Raw genomic sequence first — 15558 nt, 5'->3', positions numbered from 1 at the left:
GCTATTTTTCTTGCTTTGAGGAAGTACGTGATAAATCTTACAGTGCAAGCGCTGGAAGAAATGACTTTGCTAGCAGGTGCAGGTGTCATACGTCCAATTAGGAATGAGGAAGAAAACGTGTACTTGACTGATGAACATGCACAATTCCAAACTTTTTAGAAAAGTGATCAAGAGCTTCAGATGTCAACCTTAAAGGAGATCTTAAAATCTCCTCCACTTCCCCTTCCTCTCCCTCAATGCTAAGAGGCTGCTTCCTCTCAATCGCTAACAAGTTAACAACACTAACAGTTACCACACACACCCAAAGTCTTTGTCTGTTTCCAGAAACCCTGACATGCTGATCCGTAATCCGCTTCCTGCCATACCGGCTGTGACCAATCGTGGCCTTTCGTGTTTTGAAGCGGTCAGTCACACCTAACAGGATTGGCCGGTCATAGTCTGGGGATGCGGAGGTTATTAGTGATTATGATAAAGGGTGACATGTGTGATTGCAGTTTGTGTGTGTGTGGCCGTGTCCGTCTGGCATCTTCCTAGTGTGACCCAGATAGGGTACAGTGTTGAACGTTCAATTAGGCGTGATGTTTGGTGGCAGGGGAGGGGAGATTATGGGTGACAAAAACAAATCTGGTGTCGCCAAGGACATATTTCATGGGGGCGAACATCTTGCAAACATACCACAATGAGAGCATGGAAATATTTCTTCAGAGATTTCTTTACAATCTGAACTTGTTGAACTAAAAAGGAAACTGTCAAAAATAATAGCGTTCATCCTTTTCATTTCTGTTTACGTGACTGTACCCGGAACATCGCCCTTTTTGTGACGCCCTCTAAAAGTTCTCCTTGAAGCTTGAATAAAGCAATCCAATGGAATTCATTGCTGCAACAGTTCAGCTAAATGGGTATTGTGTCAGATATTAAAAAGCAGGTAATCTTCAAAGGTGCTTCACCTTTCTGCCTTTTGTGTATAGAAAAAAAATCCCTTTGAGTCTTTGGACTACCACCCACCTCCATGTCTTTATTAAATGTTAGTCTGGCTGCTTTAAAAAAATTTAAAAAAACAACATATCATGAATGGCAAGTGGAATGTTTCTCTTAAAACACACACGTCTTTCATGATTGCAGTTATTCTATAATGCTGCCTTAAAATATGTGTTTAAGATCCCAAAGTGGAGATGAAAGTGATTAAATTGTGGTTATTCCCCAAAGTGCTGGATTATTATAGCAACTTTTTGATTGGATAATGAAATGTTTTCGACATGAAAGCGACCCCAGAGGGCTGGCAAGGATTAGCTGAGCCAGGGTGTGCATGCATGAACAGAGCGCGAGCTGGATGAAGACAAAGCATGCAGCATCTGGGTGGCTTGTGCAGTGCAGCATGCAGGAAGATTTTCTCATTTGATGTGAAATTTTTAATGCAGTCTTACTTTAATGCAGAGAAAAATATAGATTTTTTTATGTCGTTGTCCAGTATGTGCGTCACATATAGTCTTATTTTCACATAGCAAGGGAAATTTACTGGTGCAAAACAATTATCTCAATCAAATTTTTCCTTAAATAAGTATTTCAACTTAAATGAGGTGTCATGAAGGAGTCAGACTGGATATCTGTTACCTAGCTATACTCAGTTTAACCTGTGCGTGCCTAAAATGACCTCGCTCCACAGAGCACCATGTGTCATAACATCAGACATATGGCCAGATTTGAAATATGCTTACAATTAGCCACGATTCTGAACCCTTGCATGTTTTAAGTATGAACAAAGTGGGACTTCAAGTCATCTGTTTACACTGAAGGACGAAGAATGTCAGAAAACGTGATGGTACTGAACGTTTGGGAGGCCTCTCGACTGATGCGTATTCCAAAGGAATGGGATGTGACTTTTCTTAACATCTGCAGGCAGATTAAGCGAAGCCCTCGATGCGTATCGAATGACCACAACGTGTCTTCAGACCAAAAATAAGTAAAACCCAGCCATGTCTGACACCTGTGAAAGGATGTTTTACCAGGAAGGATGCTTGAAGAATCGGTTAGGGTTCTGCTTTTCAGTGGAAAAGCTGTAAAGTTTTGAAAGCAATGTTGATTTTTGTATTTTAATTTTTGGCCTTATAAGAAAAATTCCAGTTCGTTTCAGTCAAATTCTGGTCAACTACCAAAACTACAGCTGTTTGCAGAAATTAAATGTATGACCTGCTTTACAAATCTTTTGACAGCTTCTTCAGTATTTTCTTCTTCAATATTTTCTTGGCTTAGTGACTCGTCCCAAATCAGCTGAGAGAATTTACATGCAATTTTTACATGAACTTAAAAAAATTTAGGACTACTGCCATTTTTCTGGTTTCATTTTTTCATTTTTTTTTACTTTAGTGAACTTAAACCTAAAACTCATCGGACTGTTGTCCAGTTGTGTACATATGACCTTGCCCGTGTTGCTAAAGTCGTGCAACAGACTCTCTACCCTCTCTAATCATTTCTAAAGTAGAACGGAACATAATCGACCTGTTCTCTCTCCTGTAGAACAGCATTCAGAAGCTGCATTCACTGGCTCGATACTTTTTGTTGTCTGGATCTATAAGAGAAACTAGAATGGCTTCATATTTCTTCAGTAAACACCTCCAGTTTCACATTAGATGTGTTAATCGTGGAACCTGCATACTCCATCTGAAAAATGATAGCTGACTAAACTTTAATGTCCCCAGCACTTTTCAACGCTATGTTAGCTTACTGTTTGATAAATGTTGCAATGGCGTCTGCATATTTTCAGTTTCAACCAGTTATTTCAGCTAACATTATTAGCAGGGACATTGCTGATCTCAACCTGTTGCACAGACTTCTACCTTGTATTCAGCTGAGGGTGTGGTGTTAGCATTCAAAGGCTAATCCGCACATGCATGCAGGTTGTTGAAGGTTTTATGTATTCAGACATAATTCAAACATGTGAGAATTCTTTTGATTTAGTCTCATCTTCATTGAGGAAATGAAAAAGGGCCCCTTAATGCGTTTTGTCACGGCAAAATTAACTTGCACAGTTAGTGAGATTTCCTCTTGGCACTTTAGCAGATAATTATTTTCAGCGCAAGGTTACTCAACTGTGCCTTAATTCTGCAGTCAAAAAGCATTTGTTATAAACAACTGAAGATTACACATTAAGCATGCCTTCCAGTATGCATTCAGTCAAACTAAATCAGATGTTTCACAGTCTTTGTGTCTAAAATTACTTGTGAAAAAAAGTTCAGGGAGCTATGATGACAATAAATGTGTAACTTGCGCGTTAAAACTTTTGAGAAACGCCACACTACCGCACACTGTACAGCCCTGTGACGACAGTAAAATGAAAAGTTTGAGGAACCACTTCTCCCCTCCACAGGACTGCACAAGCTGCCAAGTCTCACTGAACCAATTGTGCTCATTGTCACCGTTTCTGAAGTTTCCATGGCAACGCTGCGCTCTCATCTTATTCGGCTGGTGATTAAAGAATGCACTGGGGTGGATGAAATGAACTGATCTGGACTGGCAATAGAGGGTGAATGAAAGGGGGAAAAAAGTGAATCCAGCAAGTTATTTTAGAGGATGTTTAGATAGCAATTAGCAGTTTGCCCCGCAAGCGTCTGAAGTGGGCAACTGCTGACGCTTTGAGTTACTCATAAGCTATACATCCCAGTTTTACCATGCAAGCTAGAGATAACAGGATATTGTGTAGGCAAGTTTTGTCACTAATGCCATCACCAACAGGCAACAAACTTCCTTTGCTCTCTGATTATAGCAACATCTCAATTGAAAAGTTTACACAAACTGACAGACGTCTCCCACGCAGGAAACCAAAAACCCTCCCTTTGTTGCATTTGTCTACATAGTTCCCACAGTCAATCGTCAGGTAGGAGGGGATGAAAAAAAAAAAAAAAAGCTGAAAGCTGAGATACTTTTTCTCAATGCCACGCTGACAATGTCTCACCGAGACATGTCAGGGGAAACAGGAAAAGAAACGGCAACAATGCGATTGTTGCTATATTGGTCGACACCGTGACAACTACAAACCAGACTTCAGACAAGGCCTCTTTGTTTGTCCTGGCCTGTGCTTGTCAAACATATATCCAGTGTGATTTTTTTTTTTAAGAAAAGTTGTGCACTTTTAAGACTAAAATTTAAGGTAGCTGCTACAAAAGTTGAACTTTTTAATGTGTTTGCTTGGTCAGAGGTTCCACTTAAATTAACACTATAAACAATCGCCGCCTCCCTTCCTTGAGTTTCCCATTGTGTCACAGATCAAACGCTCAACCTGGATCTCCTTGATCCGTGCGACCCATAGCAGGTGAGAAGGATCAGAAGCGGTACTGATTCAGTGATTCAGCCAGCTGTCTCCCACATGCATGCACATTAACACACATGCCCCGCAGCATGCATCAGCACCTAGCAGATGTAGCTGAACAACCTGACCTCTGGGGTGCAAATAAAAGCACACAGGGAGTGAGCCGGAGCAATTCAAGATTAACATATAGAGCGTAAATGTGTCGTGACCGGCGTGAGAATATTCATTCACAAAGATATAAATTAACAAGTGCAGAATAAACATCAAACACTCGGGACCTTTAAAGCCACTCAGCCGGCGCTCGGGCACATTTTAAACATACCTAAAGGCACTGTCTCCTGTCTTTATGTGTGTTGGGCACACGGTGGCTCTTTGAAACTGGGTCACAAAAAACACACGGATGCGATGTAACCCCACCCACACACACACACGTTGTTGTATTATAATCAATACATGCAAAGCTCTTAAGTATCTTTTAATATTGAAGTTGATCACACATTTTAGTCAAAATTAAAACCTCAAATTAAAGTTTCTGCAAAGCCGAAGTTGTTTAGACATTTGAAGCAACTCATTTGTGATAAAAGCAGACTTCTTGTTATAAATATGTAGTCAGCAGCTGTTTCTGTATAAGTTTCCCCTCATCCATGATACAGATGGCTCCCGAACGCTCGCTGGCTGAGTCCTAAAGCCACTGCTCTATCATTATCATTCCTGCAATGCTGGCACTCAAAGCTTCCACTCCTCAGTTCCACTGAGAATACAGTCTGAGTCGAGATGGAGGGTGAAAGCATGCGGGGATTCCCCCAGGGACTCACCGAGACTTAAGTAAACTCAGGAAAAACACAAAGTCCCACTGAGCCCCCCTCCCCACTCTTCTCAATAGAGTATGCACAAGAACACAATCCTCTTCATCCTCTTCCCCGCTTACCTTCCACATGATTAAAATCCCATCATCCACAAATAAAGTGAAAAAAGAGAGAAGAGAGAGAGGTGGGGAGAGAGAACGGCAGCTATCTTTGGCTCTCCCTCTCCTCTGTGGGATGTAGAAACGGTAAAGACGAAGGCGGCAGCAGCAGCAGCGGCGGTGAGCAGCGAAGTTGGGAGTCTGTGAGGCTGTGGGTATGTCTCCGTGGCTGTGTCATCACCTCTCATGACATGTTTCCTCCCCTGCCTGTGTAAGCCTTCCCATCCTGACCCGGCAGAGAGAGAGAGAGAAAGAGAGAGAGACGGGACAAACTAGTGCACCGCCCCCTCTCTATTACCCCTCCTCCTCCCTGTCCATTCCTCCCGTTCTGTTTCCCTGTATTTAAATCTGCCAGTGAGCTGCCCTGCCTCTAAGTAGGCCAATCACTAAACTACAGGGGGTGGAGTCTGGGCCGGCTGTGTTCAAGTATGTTTTCAGCGTGATATGTCAGACTCAGTAAATGCACTTGCCTGTCATGCATATGCAGATGTGAAGATGTGCAAGTCCAGTGTGCTCACTGACTTCCTTTAGAGCTTGTGCGTGACTAAGTCAAACAGGAATCATGACCAACCCCGGTGGATTTATGGGTAAAAGATCAGATTTGTTTAACTTTGCACCACAATCGACCAATGATGCTCTGTGTTTGCTAGAATCAATTTTTTTCCCCATTTCCAATGTGTTTTCACTGTGTTTCATTGATACTATCCCTTCGTCAAGCTACTGCTTGTACAGAATGTATTATGACTGGCACTGACTCAGTATAGAGGGCTTAGGGCACTAGTTGGACCCCTGCTGATTAAACATGCTGAGCAAAGCAAGCAAGCAAGAAAATCAAAACGGCACTTCTTCATCTCATCTGAACTTCCAATACGCAAATATTTTCAAAGGAATCTGGCCAAATGGACTCATCCATGTCCAACCCTCTACCATTGTCCTTGCTCTTCCGGTTTGCCTTTTTAAATGACGACTACTGCCACCTGCTGGTTTGGGGATTTTTTTTTTCCTCCTACGCGGACCCATTTTAGCGACCACGGTTGAGCATGTAGAATTGGAGGCTGGCGCGCGTACAAATTACATTCTAATGCGTGAATATTTTCACAACAACGCGGCTTGCTGGAATGAAAAGTGCTCTCTTCAACGTTCAAGTTCAAATTACAACACAGAAACTTTAACCCAAATTGGTGCTTAATAGTCCGGATGAGGCTGAAAATCAAACCAGTATGGATGCTTTAAAAAGACCAGGGTCTATTATTCAGTGTAATTACGCCTAAACGTAATGGATATGGTGGTACAGTGTCAATAAACAGTGTTTTAATCCTTACACAGCTAACTTTGTAATTATACGGCCGTGTTGATGAAGTGAATGGTCTGCATCATTAATGCAAGACTGGCCCTTCCCTACAGCTTTCCCATACTAACTGAAGCTGACATTTACGCTAATTAACCAAAACACTAAAGTGCAACCAACTGCAATTAATCAGTGAGGAAGAACAGCAAAGTTGGAGTGTGTGTGACTTCACCGTCTAGTCGTGCTGAAGGAGTTAGCGTTAATTATCTTGAATTCATCAAGTCAACAGGTAAACATTGAGAGGAGTTTATATTTGGAACCAATCAAGAAATATGTGGATATGTAAACCTTTTAAATACAGCTCTTTCTGCATTTTAGATCAATAAAAGCCACTACATGTGAAGTCACTGTGTTTTAACTTTCATCTGTCTCCACTTTAGCATCCATAACACATCCTCAGCAGAAATTCACCCTCCGTAATTTTTTAATGTCTCCCCGATGTATCCCCGGTTCTCTCTCCACCTTGAAACCTCAGCTGTTTTGGCTGCAACTCATAAAAACAACCCCCCCACCCCTCTTCTTTTTTTTTTTATGCGGCCCATGAGGAAAGCAGCTTAAATTAATCTCCAAGATGCAAGTCAGTCCCACACACTGCCCTGCCATAACTGCGATCTTTGATCAAAAGTCTTCAGCGTTCATCAGCTGTCAGGTTGGAAATTGTAGCATACCCGCCAGACGCACCGTGGCTGGTTCTTTTAGTCCCTGCAATTCTGCGAAATTAGGATGAATAAATAAAACTAAACCCAAAACCTTTATTCTGAACTTTACAATCCACGCGATAAAGCCTGAAAGCCGGCTGCTCACTGGTCGCTGGATCTCAAATAATCCCTAACATTTTGCCCTACTGAAGTGAATCCTGTGGCCTGTAGTGTGAAGCGTAGTGCTTACTTTGCAACTTGTATCCCGGGCTGTAGAACTGCAAAGCCTGAGAAGGTATTTTTTAAATCAAATAAACCTGTTTGTTTGGGTCTGATGAGATCCAGAAAGCATGTCCAAAAGTGAATGCACCACTGAAACGCCAAGCACTGACAGAGATTTCAATTAGATATTGGAATTCCTGTAAGGCCAGCTAAAATGTGTTTTTAATATTTTGTATCTAAGGTCTGGAGATTGGGTGGTTGTAGGGAACTCAGTCTGAAAACTGTGTCTTGAATTTTAGTATGTCCAGTGCTGAAAATATGTTTGTGTACAGTGTGTGTGTGTGTGTCTGTGTGTGCTGTGGTGTGGAATCTGGCGGCTGGAGGGGGATCAGTCGGGGTGAGGCTGCTGCTAAAGAATGCTTTTCTGGAAAAGGACAAGGAAAGAGTTTCCATCTCGGGTCACTTCTCGGGACAAAAGCTTTCCAAACGCAGCCTAGCAGTTCACCGGGACACTGAAATGCTCCTTCGAAACAGCAAGAGGGGTAAAAACAGGCACAAATATAGTTAGCAGTGTGGAAATAGTTTCGAAATAAAATCTGAAAGAATGTTGCACTGCAGGTAAAACATTCAAGCAAAAATAAAGTACTTTTCTTTTAACGCTTAATAAGACTTTAAATGCTTGCAATTTCATTTTCATTAGTTTTACGTGTACAGAGGAGCGACAATAGTTGAAGCAAGCTTTCAGGTTTACAGCGATTCAGCTGCTCTGTTTCTAAGCCACTACTATAAATGCTCAAAAACAAAGGGATTGGTTGACATGTTGGGCGACCACAAAATGGAAAATATTCAAAATTATAACATTTCTTGAGACAATAAAAAATACAGCCCTGCATGCACAGTTTAGCTGTCTCCTTGGACGTGTAACCTTTCAGTTATGTTGTCTGCGCTTGCAGCTTTTTGTCCTAATTTGGCCTTGATGAATTTCTTTAAAGCTTTTTTTTTTTCTCTAAATATTGAATATCTTGTCAAATTGGACCTGTTTCTTCATCCCCATCTGTTTAGCCTCCAGTGGTCTTTTGGTTTCATTGTGCTGAGATGTCTGGACCACTGTGGAAAGGAAGTTTACTTTCTTTTGAATCCAAAATGTCTTGAGTTGTCAAGACAAGGACACAGATTAAGACTGTATTATTTCACCGATGCCACAATGTTGAGACTATAAAGATGCTGTATAGTCATTGCAGTGACAGATTCTCTGTTCCCTTGGAAGTTGTCCAACAGCACTCTTCAGAATTAAAGCCCACACACACACACAAGCACTCTTGATCCATACAATCTCTCAGTAGACACAGAAGCTGAAGCTTTGTCGAGCGTCCTATGCTTCTATGCAATACCGCTGTTTTTCACCTTGAACGACCATCTTTGTTCTTGTGTCGCGAGTGAGATTATGATTGTGTTTCAAATGACATTGTGCAAATAGACATTGAGGGTACCGAATATTAAGAAAAGCACAAAGACTTAATTCTAGAGGCACGTATGTGATATGTAAGATGAGGTTTTTTTTTGTTTGTTTTCAGTAGAAACTTCCTACTGAATATGTTTGTGCCTTTAGAAAAGCTTCAGATGTCTGTTGCAATACAGGCAAAGGTGGAGAGAAGTCAGATGTCCGTTGTGTCCTATTCCTGCATGTGGTTTTGTTCTGAGTTTTAAGCAAACACGAGATTAGAGGCTGTGGCAGTAAAAGCGCTGCCATGAAAAGCAAAATCAACATTGTGTCTTTTATTTTCAGCCTTCCCATGACAGCACTCTCAATTTAGGAAAGGTGGCCTCTACTCAGAGTTTAAAGAGGTCTTATGTTTAACAGCCAGGAATGAGCGGAATGCAGCGAGTCCATCTCCTCTCTCGGGGTGAGACCATTACAGGGATAAAGAACGACAGGGTTATGACCAAGACCTTTACGGAGGGCGCCAACGCAGTGGGTAGTCTAGGATTTGTAGGATTTACATTACACATGTGCAAATGGACACGAAGTTTAAATGTGGCGTGTGGCTCGTGGTCAGCCTCTCAGGTAGAGGAGATGCAAATAGAAAATAGGCTATTCAGGTCAGCATCCTTTCACGCAAGAACCTACAGATAAATACCAAACACATCTGCAAATCATCCTCCGCAGGCATTTTTATGACTTGGATATGGAGCCTTTTAAAACCTCCCTCCTTCCCCTGATCGCTATCTTTAACAGTACATAGATAGTCATTCATATTGCATGACTCATGAGAGGCTTTGGAGATATTCTGTCGAGCCGTTTTTACATACATTTGCTTTTGCAAAGTGCAAAAGCGTCTTGCCTCTGACCTTTTTTTTTGTTTTTAAAGAGCATCTCGGTTGTCACAGTTAAAGCCTTTTTGTAAAATGCCAACCTTGTTTCTCCTCAAGCTGACCTCTGGCCTGGTTAAGCGCGAGTTCACATGCGGTCAGTGCAGGACTGGTTTTAATCAGCGAGGGGGAAGGCATACAGCTGGTAGCACCAGGGCAGAGACAAAGTCTGCTTTGAAGCACAGTTTGGGATTAGGGAAGGAAAGTCGCAAAAAAAAAAAAAACATTGCAGTATTGTAGTATTCAGGGTTTCAGCATTTTATGTTTTGTTGAGGAGATATTATTCTAAAGGCTGTGAGCTATTTGTCTCTGTCAAGTGACTTCTGTGAGTAAACAGATTTAATCAGAGAGGAACTAAAAAAGCCCTGAAAACACATTTTCAAAAAGTAACAGAAGGCCAGCGGGAGCAAGACAGACAGATTAAGAGATATTGAGGGAGAAGGGTGGGGAGTGCTCGCAATAAAAAAAAAAAGTTGAGCTGATAAGTGCTATTTTCCCTGAAAAAGACTTTTTGTGGATGCATCGCAGTAAAGTAAACCAAAGGGGGAATGAGAAATGAAACAATATGAAGGGCGGGGAAAATATCACTAGGGACAAGTACAGATATCAGTCTTCATGCTTGTATTTGAGAAACAGCGCAATATGCCTGCACTCGTAGAATCTAGAGTTACAATATATACCCAACGTCAGCTGGGTGGGTGGCAGAAGGCTCAGATTAGTGGCTGTTAACAAGGGTCTTTTGGCTTAAGGAACGCATCGGCCTACTACCGGCTAGAAGACATTCGTGTGCAGCCAAATTAGCCCATAAAAAGCCTCCAGCAGTACTGTTTATCATCATTGTAGGAATGCCATCTGGGAATATATGGGTCAAACAATGACATTGTGATAATGTCAAACTATCACATTAAATATTATTTTCTCTGTTTTGATATATAGATATTTGTCAAACATAGGCACCACTACAGAGGGGCGATCAGTACGCCCGTAACATGTGAGAACTGTATTATTATTATTAATAAGCGGCCAGTACCCAAATGTGAACACCTTATAGTTGTGATAAAAAAGTTGTAGCCTGGAGGTCTGTGTCATCCCTGACATCCAACAAAAACAGACAGAACTTCTTCAAACAAAGCAAGGCACAAATTATGTCTCCCTTCAAAAACCATTGTGAGTCACAGAAACAAACTGAGGTCATACAAGCAATGGAAATATTTAGATTCGCTGCAGTTTGTATGTCCCTAATAAGAAGCGTGAGGCAAACTGAGGCCAGAGTGAGTAATAATAAACTCAAAATCGACAGCATTTGTGAACATCTTACCCCTGCCGGCTCCTTTCAACCATGACATCAAAGCGGACGTGATTAAACACAACACAAACAGTGATAAAGAAAGATTCCCTGTTGGATTTTAGCATTTAGATGAAGTTGAGAGTGCCTTATGTACACAAACGTCTGGATCTATCGCTTGAATTTGATGCGTTCACCATCGGCAACAGCTCAAGGTTATCCTCTGTCACACCAAAGAAATTCACTGCAACATTCCCAGGCTGCAAATATGCACAAAGGTGAGCACACACACACAAACGTGCACGCAAGGACAAACGCAGATGAACACATACGCGCAGAAGCGCCCGCGCATACGTACAAGTGTCAGGCAGCATCATCATTAGCTGTCAGTGGACCCAGTGTGTCCCCAAACTGTCACGGAAGGAGGTGCGTTCACGCTGCTCGCCCTCAACCCAAACCAACACCAGCTGGTACACGATCACAACATCATATAATCCCACCAAAAACGGTCTCAATCTTAAAGTCCTCCAGAAAAAGGCTGCATTAGCATCTAAAAATAAAAAGCAAGTCAACATATATATACCTACTGAATTTTACTTGTGTAAAAACATAGTCAACTCAATTGTAAGATAAATGCACTTTCTTTTAGCTCATCTCATGGGAATTTTTAGTTTTGTGGCCTTCAGCTCTGTTGTCTTGGTTCATAGAAGTAGTAAATCAGTAATCTCCTCCAACATGCGTATTTAGGAGTACATGCTATACATAGTGTACATGTTAAAGAGAGGCTTTACTGTATTACTCATACTTGTTAAGCAGTAGTTTTGAATAACAGAAATATAACAATCACTGCACTTCTGCATGAATGACGATTGATGCAACAGCAAGGAAACTGCTGCGGCTTTTTAATGAATATGTGCTCATGCAATCCCCCAGCAGTTACACTTACGTAATACTAATATGTCAAGGAAGTGCTTTATTCATGCCTGGTTTGGCGCTTAGGGTGACAGACAGGAGTTTTCTCCCTAACCCCAGCATGTTGTTTTATTTTAAGCTCAAAGAGAGAGATAGTGGTTTTGTAACAGAAATGTTCATTCAAAGTTCCTGCATTCCAGTGTGTCCACTAATGTTAGATTGACTGAACAGCCCCGTTAGTTAACAATGGCACAGAAAGGAATTGGATAATGGTTGGCGGTGGTTTGCAGCGTGTCTGAATCCAGCATCATTCACTTGTCATATAAACCTCAGCTTTTCAGATTAAGATCTAAATTGCCCCCAATGTGAAACCCTACAATAAGACTATCAACATACCACGCCACAAAGATTTGCTTGTATTTTGTATCCGATCCCCTCATCAATTGTCCCTGCAATTCTCTTTAATGGAAGTCGAGCTCAGTTCACGACCGACAGCGAGCACCATTAGCTGATGAACATGCAATCTGAACTGGCTTAACAACTAGCTCAAAAAGAATTGATGTCCTAAATTGCAATGAAATGAATTAATCCAACAGGCTGACTGGAAGTTCCATCTCATATCGTGCTCTTGTGACCTTTTGAGATGACTCTCTCAAATCCACCGCCAGTGACTCAGTCAGCCGAGTATGAAACCACTCCAGCTGGGACCAGATTTCTACTGCAGGCACAAAAATACACAGAGTAGTTTGGGTGCAAAATCAAGTGTCACTTGAAGTTCTAAAGGTGGAAACTCTATGTGGAGATGTTGGAAGAGAATGTTGTTATTTTAAAGTCATATGCTGCTTTAGCTGAGGCTTCCCGCTGTGGAAATAAATTGACTTTTACCCAGGTGTGGCAAATGATGGCGTGAAGCATGAATAAGTTATAAGTGAAACTCAGGCTCTGCAACCTCCCCCTGCTCTGGTCCCTGCAGTGTAGTGCAGCTCTGTGTGTGTATAAGTGTGGGTGGTGGTTAATGTAATGTGATGGTTAATGTACTATAGTCCGTCCAACATTCGGAAAATATTCTGATTTATGGGCCTGCCATCACCGGTGACAGCGAGTGCGCGGACATACACGCCCACACAACGAACATCTCACTTTGCTCATAGTGGATATAAAAACTCTGTGGTCATAAAACAATCAGCAAAGCTAGTTGGTGATGAAGATGACTTTAAAATGGAGTACTAGTTAGGGAGAGGAATAAAAAGGTGAAACATTAATCGAAGAACATGTATTTTGTATGAGGGTGGGCAGGGGGCATTATACTGTGTGACAGCTGTACAAGTGATTAATTATAACCTGAATAAGTAATAGTCTCAGTTGGATCATTAACGGTTTGAATTATTAAACAGATCTATTGGGCTCAGGTGTTATTGAGTCCTCAGTCACCTTTATTAGTTCCAAAAACTGCAGCTCCTAGATGACCATGTTAAAGTTTACATGACTAGATAGGGTGTAACTTTATATATAACCTCTTTAATTAAGGTCATGCTTAATTTAAGAGTGTGGGCACTTTAGTGGGGAACTGTTGGAAGCTACCACAGTGTAGGCAATGCCAAGATGGCGATGGCCGGAGCAGCCACACTGACCTTCTGTGGGTGACGTTATGGTGGCTCTTTATATAAGAAAACTAAAGGAAACTCTTGTAGATACACTGCCTGCACAAAACAAAAAAAAAGTCGCCACCTGGATTTAACTAAGCAAATAGGTACGAGCCTCCTATTGGATAATTACTGCATGGGTGATTATCTTTCAGCTGGCAACAAGTTATTTAACCCCAACTGATGCAATGAGTAGCTTCTCATTTCTTGAACAACCATGTCTAAAGACACATCCCGTGGTTGTGGAAAAGATGTTAGTCTGTTTGAAAAGGGTCAAATCACTGGCATGCATCAAGCAGAGAAAACATCTAAGGAGACTGTAGAAACTACTAAAACTGGGTTAAGAACTGTCCAACACAATATTAAAAACTGGAAGGACAGCGGGGAACCATCGTCTTTGAGGTAGAAATGTGGTCGGAAAGAAATCCTGATTGATCGTGAGCTGTGATCACTTAAACGTTTGGCGAAATCAAATCTAAGAAAAACAACAGTAGAACTCAGGGCTATGTTTAATCGTGAAAGTAAGAGCATTTCCACACGTACATTGTGAAGGGAACTCAAGGGGTTGGGACTGAACAGCTGCGTAGCCTTAAGAAAACCACTAATCAGTGAGGCTAACTGGAAAAAATGCTTCAATTTGTTAGGGACCATAAAGATTGGACTCTGGAGCAATGGAAGAAGGTCATGTGGTCTGATGAGTCCAGATTTACCCTGTTCCAGAGTGATGGGGGCATCAGGGTAAGAAGAGAGGCAGATGAAGTGATGCACCCATCATGCGAGTGCCTGCTGTACAAGCCTGTGGGGGCAGTGCTGTGATCTGGGGTTGCTGCAGTTGGTTAGTGAATTTGAACCCATGGATTTTCAGTTGTTCAGTAACGCTTTATGGAAATAAACCTGGATAGATGCTGATAAAAAAAATATATATATATCCATGTCACTTCTGATGCAGTTTTTAGACAGACAGATAGGTAGGGAGACAGGCAGGCAGTTTAGCTGGCACACAGAGAGGCATCCCAGGGGACAAAGCTTCTTAAAGCGAATGACATTTGCTTCCAACATGGTTGCTTGCCCTCTCTACGTGTCTTGTTTCTCTATCGAGTTCGAGCTGTCCCCTCAGGCTGAGCCAACACCTCGTCTCTATTCTTCTTACATCAGCACAGATAAATACGGCCAACCACACAAACACACACTCCGACCCCCGAGTTTTAATCAATAAACCACCTACAGCACTTTTCCAAAGCTTAGAGAGAGACATGGTGGGACTGTATATGTGTGTGTTTTGTTGCTGCTCTTCCAAAACAAACATGGCACTCTCTAAGACCATTAGCGGCGCTACATCCCTTGGAATTCACAGGTTTGTAGATCTCAGCATATTGTATCTGTTTTCACAAACCAATCTGTTCTTGAGAGCGGAGCTGATAGAAAGTGTTTTCTTCAGGTGTTTGACCCTTCCTTGGAGGACGTTGCACAAATCAGATGCAGAAGCTCATGAAGAAAGCTAATGCTGGACAGGCTTGTCAACTGAGGGTCACTGCGCCATCGTGGGACCTTCAATGTCAGATGCACACATGTACAACGTGTCACCTTTATCATGCATAGTCAGCACAATGACAAAGAACTAAATAAGACTGCTACTTTCTTTATCACATGGGCTGTACCGGTCCTTATTAGGCTTTATAAGATATTGTAGAAATGTTACAAATCCTTACAAATGCAAAGCTGCGATGCATTTTGCTGAAGGCAAAATTTACATGTTGGATTGATCAAAATGAAGCAAATAAGCAATAACGTGACATGAAAGGTCACATTTGCCTGCTCTCAAGCGCGTGTTTTCCAAAAATAACCACCACACTGTTGTGAGAATTTTAACGAT

The 15558-nt window shown here is 41.8% G+C and overlaps 1 protein-coding gene across 1 annotated transcript in view; it reads right to left on the bottom strand.

Annotated features, from left to right (window-relative positions):
* Nucleotides 1–5441, bottom strand: part of LOC311509179 (E3 ubiquitin-protein ligase Midline-1-like) — a 39796-nt gene extending 34355 nt beyond the window's left edge. Inside the window, exon 1 of the mRNA XM_084574258.1 lies at nt 5232–5441. The gene's annotated coding sequence lies outside the window, so the exon portion shown is untranslated. The remainder of the gene's footprint in view (nt 1–5231) is intronic.
* Nucleotides 5442–15558: the final 10117 nt, after the last annotated feature.

This window comes from Chelon labrosus, assembly GCF_963514085.1.
Source record: "Chelon labrosus genome assembly, chromosome: 24".
Classification (NCBI taxonomy): Eukaryota; Metazoa; Chordata; class Actinopteri; order Mugiliformes; family Mugilidae; genus Chelon; species Chelon labrosus.
This window is presented reverse-complemented; position numbering and strand designations above follow the sequence as displayed.